The sequence below is a fragment of the Acipenser ruthenus genome, chromosome 5 (genome assembly GCF_902713425.1).
Source record: "Acipenser ruthenus chromosome 5, fAciRut3.2 maternal haplotype, whole genome shotgun sequence".
NCBI lineage: Eukaryota > Metazoa > Chordata > Actinopteri > Acipenseriformes > Acipenseridae > Acipenser > Acipenser ruthenus.
The window spans coordinates 75,003,677-75,019,974 of NC_081193.1; the positions used below are offsets into that span (position 1 = coordinate 75,003,677).

The window sequence follows — 16,298 nt, forward strand, 5'->3', positions numbered from 1 at the left end:
AGTTTAGCCAGTCGCTGGTATCTTGTGCTGTTAAGTGCCCACCAGTTGAGTGGGTTACTGTGAATATCAGGATCGGGTTCAGTTAAGTACTGTTTAAATTCACAAGCGTTCAAATTTGGCAAGGAGGGTGCATTCTATGTGTTTCTTCTGAGTAGAAAATACAAAGCTGACTTTGGATCCTCACGTCCCCGCTTCGCTGCTGGAGCCCCTTCGTCCTCAGTGTGAGTTGATGAAGCTTCGATGTCTATGTTTGATGATGCATTTTCAGATGCCTGTGTTTTTTCACTGCCAACGTTGGTAGGGATAATGTACTGTATGCATTTCCTCCTTCGCTACACGATAGATTTGCTCTCATATCAGCATCAATGAATTGCAGTGACTTTGTAGCAGGGATCGAATATCGCTGAAAGTACAGCGACTGGTCATATACGTCTACATTGAATCTGGACCGAATCTCTCCACCACCACCCTCTTGAATTTTTTAATTGCGGGCAAGTCGTCATTGGAAAAAACAAGATGGTTGGCAAGTAATCCCTGCAGGAGAGGATGTACAACGGACACAAATGTATTTGTGGTGCTTTCAGCAGATAGAACAGTTGTAGCAAAATACAATGGCTTTAATACAGTCACGAGAGACTCGGCTATCTGCCAGCTCTCATCTCAAGAGTACGAGCATCACTGAGTTTTGTGATTCATCTGTCACTTAAGACAGCACAAATTGCCCATCTCTGTTCCAAGAGACGCTGAAGCATGCAATAATCACTGATCCAACGCGTTTTATATGCTGAACGAGCTGGTGTTGTGGAAGATTCATATGGAAGGCCATCCGGGTCAAAAACGCATACCTAGTACATGTACTGATTTGGACCATTCAGGATACATAAAATAGTAAGTGTTTTAAATAAATGTAAATGAACTACGCATTTTCTACATAGGGGCTGGTCATTTTACAGTAATACTTACACTTAAATATTGCGTTACCATAGCTAATATTAGATTACACTTGTTTAAAATTACATATTAGTTCCAGTGGGGTTACCACTGAATTAAATTATTAAATTAAATTAGATGCTTGTCTCGGAGGTTCTGGGTCTATCCATCTTTCAATAGACTTTACCCAATGCCAAGTCTATGTACCTCCATGAATTGGACGGGAATGGCAGATGTGACGACTTTTAATTGGATAATTTATTACATACACTATTTTCTTTAAATTCATTGGTTCTGATTTGATTTTCGGTGATCCGATTGGTTTTTTGACCTGGATGGCCTTCCATAGATCCATGATGCGCTGCTGTTCTTCCAGCACATTCCAAGCACACGTGCTATGCTTAAAGTGAATCACTAGGTGTCGTCCTGCCCCCAGCCTATGTGATATACTGTCTGATTTCAGGCCGACATTAACTGAAAGCTGTATTGAGTGTGCAGTACACGAGCGATATTGTGCATTCCCACTCCCCCGAGATTACGCATGTCTGAAGCACTGTCCTGGACAACTGCAACTATTTTGCCACGTAGACGCCATGTTTCTATGAAATCTAACAAATCCGGCAAGTGCGTCCGACGTGTCGCTCCTCTATTTTGGTTGTTGCCAAGACTGCCGTTTTAAACTCCCAATCATCAGTTATGTACTGAACCACGAATGAAATGTAGGAATCTTGTGCTCTTGATGTCCAGCAGTCTGTTGCTAAGCTTACATGCAGAGCTTCATTCAGTGCATCTTGCAAGTCAGCCTTCACAGTATTGTTGGAAGGCAGTTTATAGTCGGGCTCAATAAAAGACAGAGACAACTAAATCCTTGTCCTTAAACAACTCAAACTGGTAAACAGTCTATTGCAATCATCTATGCTGATAGATCAGATATTTTATCTGCCCTTACGGGATCACAAAAGCGATAGCGTGCAAGTTGTGTTATCCTGGACTGACCCCCTCCAGTCTTCATTTAGCTGGTAGTGAGGATGTTTCAACCAGAGATGATTGAGCATTACACCCGTGCAGCCTCAGCAATAAATTAGCACACATTTGAACAAACTGTGCACTTTACACTATTGTCCTCAACTTTTTCAAAATAGGTCCAAACAGGACTTCTCTTTTTAATTTTGGAATGTGACATTTTGTACTTGCTTCTATCTCTACCGACTCAAACGACATCTATATGTATTACGCTTGCACACTGCGTTCTACCAGTCTTCTCTGACTGACTAAAGATTAATCACGTGGTGGACTGGGGCAGGCCTAAGGTGCAGAGGACGTAAAAATAACTGGAAATGTATTGATTTTTATTTATTGGAGGGGAAAGAGGGGGTATACGTATAATTCAAATATCAATAAATATATCTCTAGCTTTTAATTTGTTTATTAATATTGGGATTGAACGGTGGAAGAAATCTGAACAAAACATAAGACCCATGCCACTGTGTCTAGAGCACAGTCTAAATTTAAACAGTGAACAAAGAATGAATGATCAAGCAGCACAATCATCAGAATACTTGCATGACTGAGGCTTTGAGGAAATCATGCAATAGATTTTATATTAGATGCATTTAATTGCCAGATCAACATCTTGTGAAGAGGACACTTAAGTAATCATCTCAGTTTGACATTTCCAGTATATTAACCACATGGCCAGACCTACATACTGTATCAGTATTCCTCAGATATTAGTATTAGGAGGGCTATACTGTTGTTGCCCAATACCTTCATCAAAGACCTAGATGAAATGGCAGAGCACATGTTCAATTGAGCAGAGATATTAATGCTAATCCCCTCCTTCTGCTAAAGATTTGCTAATTGCTATGGTAAGCCTGTTACATTAATTATACAATCCCAACCTGCAGTCATTTTTAGCAGCAAGTAAGAAAACTGTTTTTAACCAACTCGTAGTCTTACTAGATTGAAGCTTTCTGCAGTTTCTGTACATAAACACATTAATAGCTCTCTTCTTAATAATATACACTTCTGCCCTGGCACAACCTGGCCCTCCTTAAATACAGTATACATAGATTAAATACTGTAATAAAATAATAGCAACAGCATTAAAGAGTAAGTGGCTTCAATTTTCATTTTCTTTTTTGTATTGTCCCCTTACCTTTCCATTATGTTTACAAGCATTCCGAGTGGTCCATATTGCAGTTAGGATCATGGATATAGGCTATGCAATGTAGGCTAGACCAGGGTCTTTTTAATAGGAAGAGCCAGGGCAGTCTTCAGGTGAAGTTACTGTAACTTTTGGTTTTGCTGGCAATACATTAGATGTTGCTGGCACTTATTAATATAAGACACTTTGGCTGACCTAGCTAACATTATAGATTTCTATGGAAGGCAACTACTGTAGAATTGAGGAGTAGCTCTTGAATTCATAGTCAAAGCACCTTAACACAGGCAGCATCACAAAGAAAAGGTTAATGGGCAGTAAAAGTAATTTGAAGCAACTTCCATAATTGTATCCTTTAATACGTTGTTTATTTAAAGACTTTTCTGTCCACAGTAGACACTGGAGATAAAATATTTAATTTCCTGTGGATGTCCCAGAGGAATACAGGCAGGTTGCAATTCACATTCATATATTCATACAACAAGCATATGTTAGGTAAACAAACTAAAACCATGTTTGTGAGCTGAGGAAAGAAAAGGTTCCCCAATTTCCTTACAGTGTTCCTATGGGGGTCTTTGCATAACCAAAGGTCACATTGATCACTAAATTAACCTGATTAGTCATTAACATTCTATTTTAAATCTATAATCTTGGTATGAATTTGTTCTGTCCCAATGCAATCTAGTTTTATACAGTAAAATACACTCTCACCCCCTCTGACTAGTATATTTAGCCACAGTAACAGTTCAAGTTTGTAAAATGCAAACGTAATTACATTTTATGCATGTTTGCTACAGCATATCTCAGCGAGTTGGGCAGCCCTATGAATTTAGACTTTTGATTATTGTGCTGTTACCAATTACAAGAGCCCCCTGCTGATAATGTAATCTTAAAAATGTTAATTTTTTTTTATCCATGGTCGACTGTTGAGTCGTGAGGCCCACTGAGAGTACTTCCCTGATAATTTATCAAGACACTTCAAGTAAAGTCTCTCAGAGTGAGTCAAGCTACTCTACACGCTCCACTAGTCCTCCAATTAGCCTTCTAAGGAAATAGGACAGAGCTAAGGAGCAAATTTCTTTAATTAAAAATGTTAAAAAACCAAAGTTAATTCCTTAATATACACTGCAGCTCACACCACTGCACTTTCTGGGTTGGCTTGCATTGTCTTCAATAAAAGCTTAACTCATTTTCCAGGTGTAATCTGCCATTAAAGGAATGGTTCTGCCATTGTGCTCAATTAGTTCCTGACACTCTTATGGTAGGCCAATTCAGGCTTGGTCTTCATAACATATTCCTAGAGTTACTATCCTGCAACAACAATCATACAGTCATGATATTAATACATCATAAATGACTATTTGTAACATTTCACACCAAAATCTTAGCCGTCTGGAAACCTTTGTGGGCATCTCTTGCACTGTGTTGTGCTGGTTTAAGTCTAATCTGTCGGACAGAAAGCAATTTGTTTCGTTGGGAGGGTTATTCGTCCAATTCCAGTCCAGTTTCCACAGATGTCCCACAGGGATTTATTCAGGGGCCCTTGTTCTTTAATATTGATATGCTGCCACTTGGCCAGATAATTTGTCGCCATGGAGTTAGTTTCCATTCTTATGCTGATGCTACTTCTATACTTTCACACTGCTTGGCGGAAATTACATTTTGGATGCAACATCATTTTTTGCAGCTAAATTGTAATAATTGTAGGGCAGCAGTGTGGAGTAGTGGTTAGGGCTCTGGACTCTTGACCGGAGGGTTGTGGGTTCAATCCCCTGTGGGGGACAATGCTGTTGTACCCTTGAGCAAGGTACTTTACCTAGATTGCTCCAGTAAAAACCCAACTGTAAAATGGGTAATTGTATGTAAAAATAATGTGATATTTTGTAACAATTGTAAGTCGCCCTGGATAAGGGCGTCTGCTAAGAAATAAATAATAATAATAATAATAATAATAAGACAGAGGTTATGCTGCTTGACTCTCTGCTTCAATTGAGTAAATTGGGCAGCTTCAGTTTGGTCATTGATGAGCTGGAAATTGGCGCATTCTGAAGATAGAATTCTCGGTGATATCTCTGATCCTTGTCTAACCTTTGAAGCACATGTTCGAAATGTCACCAAGGTGTCTTTTTTCACCTGCGTAACATAGCCCGTTTAAGACCTATTCTCTCTCTATCCTCACATCTTGATTACTGCAGTGCCTAGCTTGCAGGTGCTTCAAAACATGCTCTCAATAGGCTACAGTATGTTCAGAACTCGGCTGCTCGAATTCTAACTAGATCTAAATCCTTTTAACATAGAACATCTGTTTTGGCATCCCTGCATTGTCTGCCTGTTAAGTCCAGGACTGATTTTAAAATATTACTGCTGATATATACTTATAGATACTTGAACGCTTTGGCACCAACCTGCGATCTGCTGAAGCTGAGCTCTTAAGAGTCCCAAAAACTAGGCTCCGGTCTATGTGAGATAGGGTATTTTGCTGTTATGCACCCAAGTTATGGAATGCCCATCCACAGACAATTCAGGATTAAAAAAAATGTTGATATTTTTAAAAGTCAACTCCTCTTTTTAAATTGGCATATCAGCCAATTTCAAACGATATCTGCTTTTATGAATTTGTATAGTACGTGTGTTCTGTACGCTATGTTTTAATATGTATAATTTGTGTGATTTATTTATGTTTGTGTTAGTGTGTTTTTAGATTGTAAAGCGTGTTGAGATGTGCTGCATGAATTGCGCTATATAAAATAGATTATTATTATTATTTATTATTAATAAAATAAAAATTGTTAAAACCTTAACCTTTTCACATGCTGTTACTACAGTTTATAGGAGCTTGTGGTTTAAGTAAATTTTAGTTTTCTAATCTTAGAAGTATTAAACGTATTACACTCAGTTATTAAAGCTAACTACAGTAACGGTCCAGTTGAACTGCTAGTGGTGTGAAATATTCCTTTCCTCTCTATTTAAGAGAACATCTTTGGAGGAAAAGTACTTGAACTAAAGGAAGGAAGCCTAATAAATTAAAACACTTATTTTGTCTGAAAAAAGAAAACCATACTTCTGTATTTCAATGGGATTAATCTAACAACACTGAAACGGTGATTTTGACTCCGTGCCCAGGACCAGTTAAAAAATCTTAAGCCAGAAGCACCAAGTAATGTGTCCTCCATCAGTTAGTTATAAAAAGTAAAAATAAATCTCATACTGGTGGACACTATAAAGGACATCCAGTTTTTGTTCCATCAAGCAACAGAGAAGTTATTTGGAAGCTAGTATTTTATTTATGTATTTATTTAGTTAGTTTGTTTGTTTGCTTTAATATGGGGTGTCCCATGTTCCCTGAAATAGAAATGTAACCATTACTGCATGGGTATTTACCTCCTAAAGACCTGGAAACTTGAAAAAGTTAGTCATAGCCCATCCCAGAGGACATATATCACAGACCTCATCGTCATTTTTCCTTCAAGCCTGCTGCAATTATGGACGCAGTGACCTTGAAGGTTAATGTTTAGATTTCTATTTCAGGGAACCAGGGTTATGATAATAACCTAATATTCTCTTTCAAGTATGAAATGTAATCATTACCGTATGGATGAGTGTAGCAAAGCCGTTGCCAAGGCAATATTGCAGAATGACTGGAATACTACAAGGCTAAGCCTAGAGGCTGCCTTGTGCATTACCATGCGGACCCCCACAAACAAGTAGCTAGGGCTAAGAAATTGAGGGAGAAACTCACCTCTATGCTTGTGTTGTAAGGGTCGACTGAGAAGCCGCCCTTAACACTCTAGTTCCAAAACCAGGGTTTTGAGGATCCACGACTAAGTCTGTAGAACCTAGTAAAGATATGGGGAGTAGCCTACACCGCTGCATTGCAAATGTCCTTGGACAGATGCACCCTGGAAAAGCCCACAAAGTTGCCATGCCCCTGGTGGAATGGGCATTGAGCTTTGGAGGGGGCAAGTTGGCTCGCTCATAGGCAGTCTTGACTGTGTCTGCTATCCATTTGGAAAGCCTCTGTTTAGACAGGACTTGACCATGTCTAAAAAAATTGTTCGGACTGCCTCCAACTTTTCGTCCTGTCAACGTAGTATGCCAGGGCCCACACTGGACAGAGCGTATGGAGCTGTCGCTCCCTGTCAGACTGGAAAGGAGGCAGATGGAAAGCCTCCAGTTCCACAGACTGGTTGACGTGGAATGCAGAGATCATCTTCGGCAAAAAGGCAGGATTAGTACGGAGCCTAACCTTTGTCCTGTAAAAATTAAGCAGGCTTTCGCTATGGAGAAAGCCTGTATCTCACTCACCCACTTTGCAGAGGTGATTGTAGGCAAAAAAGCCGCTTTGAGCGATAAATATTTCAGCTTAGCTGAATGCATGAAGCACCACGTTTAAACAAGGAACAATGTCCTTCATAGGCGGACAAAGCCACAGAGCCCCTTTCAAAAATTGCCCCACCAGGAAGTGAGTCAATTTTGACATGGCAAGCTGAAATAAATGTATAAACCTTTAAATGTAGCGTGGGATTTCCCCTCGTCAAACAGGTCCTGCAAAAATTGCAGTATAACTGCCATAGGACAAGTCGTGGCAAGTATTTTGGGCCTGCACAACGCTGCTAAAGCCAGCAGCTGTCGCTTTACATGTGCCGCAGCACCACCTTGCTTACTCTCTGTGAAAACAAAAAAACAGAATGAGAAAAAAGAAAAATTCTCTCAACAAAATACAGTAATAACAATTACTTAAAATATACAAACGTCTCGTAATTTTAGCCGAAGCAAAAATGAGAACAAAATAACTCCAGCTGGAGTTGCAGCCTGGGGGGAGAGCACAAAGTCAGCCAACTTATGCTGCTTGATCCCTGGGAAAGCGTGACTTAAGCCGCTGGCTTCACACGGAGCACAAGGCCGCAGTGGGACGTAACAAACAACAGGCTGTAGTGCACAAATACGCGTGATTAGTAAAACTAATGCAGCGATTATTCTAAATATCATTTGTGTAAATATATATTTTGTGTAAAACAAAATAAATGCGGTAAGACAGAAAAAGTAGCAAGTACTTATCTGAACTAGGCTCTCCTCTTTCAGATCAGTCTTGAAAGGAAAAATGGTGTTGAGGTCTGTGAGTGCAGTAAATTTATGTCCTCGGGGGCGGGCCATGACTGCGTCACAGGCTCGTCAAGCAGCTCTTATATAAATGATTCAGGTTTCCGGGTCTAGGCGGTAAACACCCATGCAGTAATGGTTACATTTTGTACTTGAAAGGGAACGCATCTTGCACTGCTACTGTTTTGTATCTGCATGTACCAGAATTGGGTAGTTAAATAGGGTACTCAAAAGCCAGGAAGATTACCCAGTGAAGGATACACAATATGTGCTGTTGAAAGTTATCTGCCCACAGATGGCTGTTGCATTTATGGCTGGTATAGAGCTCCACAGGATGGCTCTTTTGAAGTAATCCATTCAAGGTTTTTATTTTGGGTTTGGAAAGACTGCAAGGGCCATCTGTAGTCTTAGTAATAAACTTTAGTAAATGTGCAACATGTTTAATGAGCAACAAACTACAGAAGCTGTATCTTGGCATTGCTACTAAAACTAAACGTTTTTTGCGATATTGTTATTTTTTTATTTTGTATGGTTCTAGAAGAACTCCCTCTCTAGGGCAGCAGTGTGGAGTAGTGGTTAGGGCTCTGGACTCCTGACCGGAGGGTTGTGGGTTCAATCCCCAGTGGGGGACACTGCTGTTGTACCCTTGAGCAAGGTACTTTACCTAGATTGCTCCAGTAAAAACCCAACTGTATAAATGGGTAATTGTATGTAAAAAATAATGTGATATCTTGTAACAATTGTAAGTCGCCCTAGATAAGGGCGTCTGCTAAGAAATAAATAATAATAATAATAGTGAGTTGGACAAGATAGCTCTAAATTAAAGTAATAACTACAGCCATCAATGGCAAGAGATACATCAATATGTTTTGTCACCAACAAAACAGTATTCAAGTTACAAAACGGTAATTATAGTGGTGCTAAATGTACCAAGTCTGGTCACAACGACTTACTCTTTGAATCTGAAACACCCTTGAGAAAATTAATGAAAATCATTACTCAATTCCAAGCAGAAATGGAGGGAGCCATCAGTCTTGGCCCTCTCAGCACATCATTGAATGCATTTCTTCCAATTAAACTTAAATGTATCTACAGCTGTGTGATGTGTGTGCCCACCTCTTGTGTGTATTTTATTTAAGTTCATTTGTTGTTGTTGTTATTATATAAATACATTGTGTTTATGTGCGGATGGATGAAAGCCGTCCAACATGATTATTTATTATTTGAGGCTGGCGAAAAGCCAAATCTCAAAGTGTAGCTGGCAGGGATGGGGTTAAATCTCCATCCCAATAAAGCCTGTGGGAATGTGGCTGGAGCCTTAATAAGGTAACTGTCTAATAGGTAATTAAGCCTCCAGCCAAAGTATAAAAGACCCACTCCGGGCTCATAGATTAAGAGAGAATTAACCATAGTAAGAGCGAATGCTACCAGCCAGTTTTTATAATAAGAATTATAGTTTGTGTTTGTTACTTTGGCCCATGTGCCCTTTTGTTTATTAGTGTGTTTTTGTTCAACTGTTTATTTTGTTTATTAAATAAAACATTGAGTGCCAATGCTCTCAGTTTCAGCCCCATACCTTTTTTTTTTTGCACTTCTTCCTGGTCTGTGACATTACTACACGCCTGCGCACTGCAACCACTCTGCCACAAGCTGTCAATAAAGCCAAGTTTCTTTTATACTTTAAGGGAGTTCAGAGGAAATTGAAGAAAACACATGTTTTTTTTCCTTCCTTCTAACTATTGTAAAAGTTGCTGTAAAATAACAAAATTATACTTTTTCATCCACCAAGTATGAAGATGAGAGTTTAACGGCTCAGTTAGTGTTTTCCCTGCATGGGTGCTGCTTAGCATTTGCTGAATGTGAAAAAAACTAGCATTGACATCTCTCTGAGAAGTGTAAAAAAAATACGGTGAATACAAGAAACGGTGAATACTTAACAAAGTATGTGAGCAAAATACATACAGATTAAAAGTAACACGTTAATTGTGTCAGCTTGACCTACATCCACAGCATGCATGTCAGATTAGTACTTCACATGAAAACGAGACAGATGCAAGCAAATTTGGTAACAAATTGAATGATTTATTGTGTTGCTAAACATGTCTGAAACAAATCTAACCCCATTTCCTTGGAAATGTGATTCAAGTAACTGACTCAAAAGAATCTAAGCAGCAATAATTTTCTCCAAATCTTTTGTAGAACTGGATTTTATAACCAGCTCAGAACGTGTCTATGTATAGCAGGATGGTTGTAGACTTGTTAGAACAGCATTTATCCATTAGTAATACATATCTGTTCTAGACTATATAGGAATTTACAAAACAGTTGACAGTGAGCAACATTTCAATGGGTTGTTTCAACAGCTGCCTGGGGTACTGGGTAGCAGCGGTGGTCTGGTTTCCAAATCAGATGATTCAATCTACTTCACACACACAAAAAAAAAAAAAAACAACCAGCGAAGCCAACCAACTTCAAAGGCAGCCAGAACTGGATTGCCAGGCCTAATAGGCATCTGCATTTTGGCAGAATATAAATCACAACAAAGCCCAGATTCCTTAGAATCAGGAGCACTCAAGCAGCATCTCTTCTGCTCTAGCCACCAGCAAGTGACAGTTACAAATGTGAATAACAGTACAGCAGTTAATATCTGTGCTGAAGAGAGCATTATACCAAGTTTCATTTGGTTTCCTCATCCAGTTGATCTGTGTTAGGAACCCGCAACGTTCATTTTGCTGGGTGTCTGGCGCTACCAGTGCTTCAGGTAAGGTATTGGGTCATTTGAGTCTCCAATTTAGACATTATGTGAATAAAATGCATTTTAGGTGAGTAAAATGCAACATTACCTTAAGGTTATGAGTGCTTTCAATAAATACTGTATGTAAGTTAATGCTAATGTATGGGTGTGCGTATTTTTGTGTTATGTTGTATGTGGTGTGTTATTGTTGGTGTGGATATAGTGGTGTATGGGGTATAAAGTGGGCTATGTAGCACGAGTGATTTAAAATGAATATTTGTATTTAGGCACAGCAGTGTTTCCCCTAGAAAATCACATCGGCCCGGTGGGGGGGGGGGGTTGCTGTTATTTGTTTGCACAAAGTGCAGGTGTCGTCTGTGCAGCTTATTTTTCGTGGCTTGGAGAAAAAAAACAGCCATGGCCTACTGATAATCATATTCGGAACTGGAAGTGAGTAAACCTCCAGGCTGTGTTTCAAACAAACACTCACGTCTTTGATATTTAACAAGTTTTGCCTTACATTGACACTTCAACACACAAATCTTAATTCATGCAAGCAAACTGAAAATTGATAATTGGAGGAAGTGTCAAAATAAGTGAAAATACTCTCCCATATGGATTATTAACAACATTATACTTCATTGGTAATTTACGCTATTCACATTGTATAATCGTTAGTTACACAAAGCATTTCCTTTAGAGTTACAAATCAATCAACCTATTATTTATTTTTTAAAGTTGGTAAACATACCACGCAGTGTTGTCAGGCCAGGGGCTGGACCTGGGGTCATTACCCATTCCAGGGCTCTACGTTTAGATTTTTAACTACTGGCCCCTTGGGCCACTGAGCTAGTGTTTTTACTGGCCCGGATGCAATTTTATCTGGCCCAATATATTTATATATTTTTTCATGATGGTTTTTATTTTCAGTATGTTTCTAACCGTGTATGGTAACCAAAGAGAGCCCACGTCTCAAAAGAAAGTGGCTAAACAACGCCTTTCAATATATGTTACTTCAGCCATTTAACATGCACACATTTGTGTGCTTGTCGGAAAATGAAAATACTATATTCAAGATTTGAAAATGTATGTGTACAAATGATGCTCATTTTTTCACAAGCAAACCCACAACCGAGCTGTTACCATATGGTCACAGCAACGCTGAAACTGAATTATAATAATCCTAATTAGGGATAGGTCAGTGTATTTACACAAAAATATATTTAAAAAAATAAACTATTGGAATAGCATATTATATTCAAGTACACAAAAAAAACCTTATACATTAGCTACTAGAAGAAGCAAACGCGTCTTATTTTTTAAACGCTGACGCTTAACACGTGTTATGTCAGTCTTAAACCTGTTATTTGCATATTAAACGTAAGGACCCTAATTAATTAAGCAATGCTTGTAATAGCAACATTCTACAGTAATCTTATTCTGTTTGAAAATGTTGCCAATTGTATTGCCTTGTTTTTAGCTAATGTTAACAGATCCCTGCATGAGTTCCACTGTAATGTATTAATAAGCAACACATTATATTTTGTAATGTAATTGCTTGATCTGGAATCAAACTGTAGGCTACTTGCGCTAGCTATGTATACATTGTTTTAAAATTTAACTGTGTTGGTGAGAGAAAAAAATCGTTATGAAACTTACCCGAGTGCCTGTAAATGATAATCCACTTCTTGCGTTGTGTATCATTTCTCACCCAATCATATTTCGATGCGATAATTGGCCACTTCTTGCATTGGCCGTAATTTCACTGCCAATCATGTTTCAGTACAACCACAGGGTCATTCACATGATGTAAACATCAAATACATTACATTATGTAGGGGGTGTGGAGGCGAGGCAAGGCAAGGCGAAGCTGCACAGGAGCCTTGCAGAGCCTGTTCCGCTAAAACAAATCTGAAAACTAACTTCACACGCGCAATTATGGGTTGTTTTTTTTTCCAATTTTGTAGGCCCGGCGGCTGCCTTTTTTGACCCGGCGAACCGCCGGGCCTGTAGAATGGTAGGGGAACCACTGGACACAAGGATTGCACAATCACTTCACATGCAGAGGAAATGTGTATTATTCTGTAGGCACAGGGATTGCACAAATTAGTTCACGTGCTGGGATACAAGTGAATGGTTAATTAGTAACTGAATCCTGGCACAGCTGTTTATATAGGGGCAGAAATCACTCACACGGGGCTGGGTGTTCGGTGAGTGGAGAACGGGAGTAGAGAGAGTAGATAAAAGAAAGATAACAATTGCTACTCGTGCTGGAAGCACCAGCACCATACTTGTTGTTTTGTGAAAGTCTTTTGTTTGTTAAGTCTTTTGTTAAATAAAAAGCTGAGCACCGTAGCATCTCAGTTTCACCCGCAGTTGCCTTGTGTGTTGTGGATTCATTTCCTGGCCTGACGTCCCCACCAGTCATCCTGTTCACAATGGGGTATGCATTAACTACAGCCTTACATTTTAACTGTAATGTTACTTTGACCTACTGTAATAAAACTTGGTCTTACAATAAAAACAAAAACAATTATTCTCATTTGCTTTATTTACCTCAAACAATATGGCTGTGAAGCAAACAAACACAGAAACATATATTTAATTCTAGTGTTGGAATAGACAGTAGTTAACAAAAGGCCTGCATGCACATACTATATATTTGTGATATTTTAAATAAAAGCTGTACCAATATTGCACTAATGCAAATAAAGAAACGATAATATTATATTCCTTCTTGATTGCCTATAGCAATATAAAGCATCCTGGCTCTTTCCAAACACAGACTATTGTATTTATTATATAGATTTACCTCCGAAAAATGTGATGACAGATTGGTAAATCAGTAGAATAGGTTGAAGAGGACTAAGACAATGCCGAAAAATCCTAAGGATCAAGAATCCAGTCGATTATTCATCACCAGTCACAAACACGCATTGTAAGTGAATGAATTGAACCGTGTTTTTTTATTTATTTATTTATTTTTAAATGAAAACCCCGAAATGTATTGGTTACATGTTTCTGGCAATTCTCAGGCAGGCTACATTTAGCTGTCCTGGCATTTCTATAATCCATTCTCTAGCTACCGCATGCAATATATTCACAAGTGACCATTGAGACACCGGGAACCAACGAAGAACATGAAATCTGATAACATGCAAACTGAAGCTGTGCAACAAAATTGCTATGCGTATTCTTTTATGCATGAAATTGAAATAGCAATTCATATTTTTTTCAATGCTTAAAACATTGAGTATGCAGCTTATCTGGAGTGCTGCCCGTTACTATGCACTTTTCAGAGAAATGCAGCGTCACCAACCTGCCCTGTCTAACCTTCACAGAGTACTGTCCATTATGCAGGCAAGCCGTCTCTTTCTTTTCAGCAGTTAGTTAGATTTGGTTTAGGAAGATACAAATGAAGGAAGTGAGTACACTGACAGCAATCAGATTTAGAGTCACTGCACGCACCAAGGCTACATAAAGTCAATTTAAATTGAAGTCAGTGCCTTATACCATTTGGAGCACCCATATAAGACCAGATAAATTTAATTCAGAGCGTTTCGTGTACCAGTTACAGACCTGAGGCAATCCAAACTCAGTGATCTTTGCTGAATACTGCTGATTAAAGGCTAGGTTTAAAAATAAATAATTCAGCACACTGTTCTGTTTTGGTGTTCTGGAGGACATATTGATCTGGGTGGGGAGGTTATTGTTTTACCTACCTTACTCACTCACACCTTGCAAGGATGGAGACCTGTTTTAATGGCTATGCAATGGGGGTGCGCTGATACTCGTTCACGTAGTTGCCTTTACGAAGTATTTTAAAAAAATCGGCAGGTATTCAATAAATCCATTCATTAATGTGTTGATTTTAAAACAAGAAAAGTTCCTTCACCTCTACGATTGAGTACCAACCAATGGCAATTAACTTACGCATTTAATTATTTTAAAAGTTTATTGGAAGCAAGTTTTCCTGTCATCCGGTGTGCTGACAGTATTGCTGTACCGTTGTACCAAGTCCGTAAACTGACTGTAAAATATTTTCATTGTCCGTTTATGGCCTTGGTACGGCAGTAAAACTGTCAGCTCTCTGGATGACAGGAAAATGTTAAATGTAGACTAAACAAAGTTCTTACCCTACTGTAATGGTTACCTACAACAATAAGCATGTTGTCCTTCTACTTTTCAAGGTTCCTTCAATACCTGTTAAGCCTCATCAGCTCATATAGGTTCTACTTTGTGGGCGGGGCGGGTGTGAGAGAAGTACTGCAACATAGAGAAGGGAAAATAGACTCATGCTAAAAGGCCTAGATTACAGTGCAAAATGTGGGTACCTGAATTCATCGTGCCCCATTAAATATTCCTTTAAAATCTTACATGGAAGATGTTAATAAAACTGGATCAGACCACTGTAAATCTTTCCATGTCCAAGGAAGATGAACCTAATCACCTGCCTTAGAACCGCCAGCATGTGTCAAGTCAAGAGGGGACATTAAAGTAATGCATGCGTTTTGTCAGAATTATATAGACTAATTTGCATAATGAAACCCTTCACCTCTGCAGTAATCCAACCTTCCATAAAATGAATGGCCCACAAAATGACAAACTGATTTGTAAGGGACGCTGTTTCCACTGGTTTCACCTACGCTTAAATGTCACAGCCAATGGATGAACTTTTTTTTTTTAGGTTGTGGAAATCAGAACACAAAACAAGGCAATGCTATGACAGCAGTTCTGGAAAGATCACATTTGAAAAGACTGAATAAACCATTTGAATTTAAGTTTGATGATGTTGAGTTATCAGGTTACAAATTAGTACTGTATCAGTTGTGAATGAATCGCTAGTGGTGCCAAAAAGGTGTTCTTTTAAGTGAAATGCCTGTTACTTTAAATGGAGCGTTTAAAATGGTAAAAATCAGTTTCACCACAAGGGTGTTCTCTTAGCCGAAGTGTTCTCTTAGGAGGTGTTCCTATATGCAGTGATATGTATGCTGCAACACAAAGATTCTATAAAACACTAAACTGTTTAACTCTTACAAGTACAGTATATATGGCCACTGAGCTCAGACATATTTTGTGGAAAGGTGTATAGGCTTTTTGTTTTATACTTCTTGCTAACCCACTGGCTTGTTGTATCACTCAGCTGCAAGTTTGTGGGGTTGTTTTCAATCCTTGCATGTGGATCCAAACAGATATTGATCTCAGTCTGTCAAGGTGGTATTGCCTTTTCAGGAATTGGTAGTTAATTATTCCCAGAAGCTACAGTCAGTAAGCACATTTTAAATGGGACTGATTTACTGTTTTTTGTGAAAGTAAAATCTTGCTAGAACGCAGCTTCCCAAACACGAAATCAAATAAAAGCTTTACCTG

At 38.8% G+C, this 16,298-nt stretch overlaps 1 protein-coding gene across 1 annotated transcript in view; it reads right to left on the minus strand.

Moving 5' to 3' along the window:
• The window catches only part of slc35f1 (solute carrier family 35 member F1), a 101,887-nt gene that overhangs the window by 4,167 nt on the left and 81,422 nt on the right, over window positions 1–16,298 (minus strand). The gene's annotated exons all lie outside the window — the stretch shown is intronic.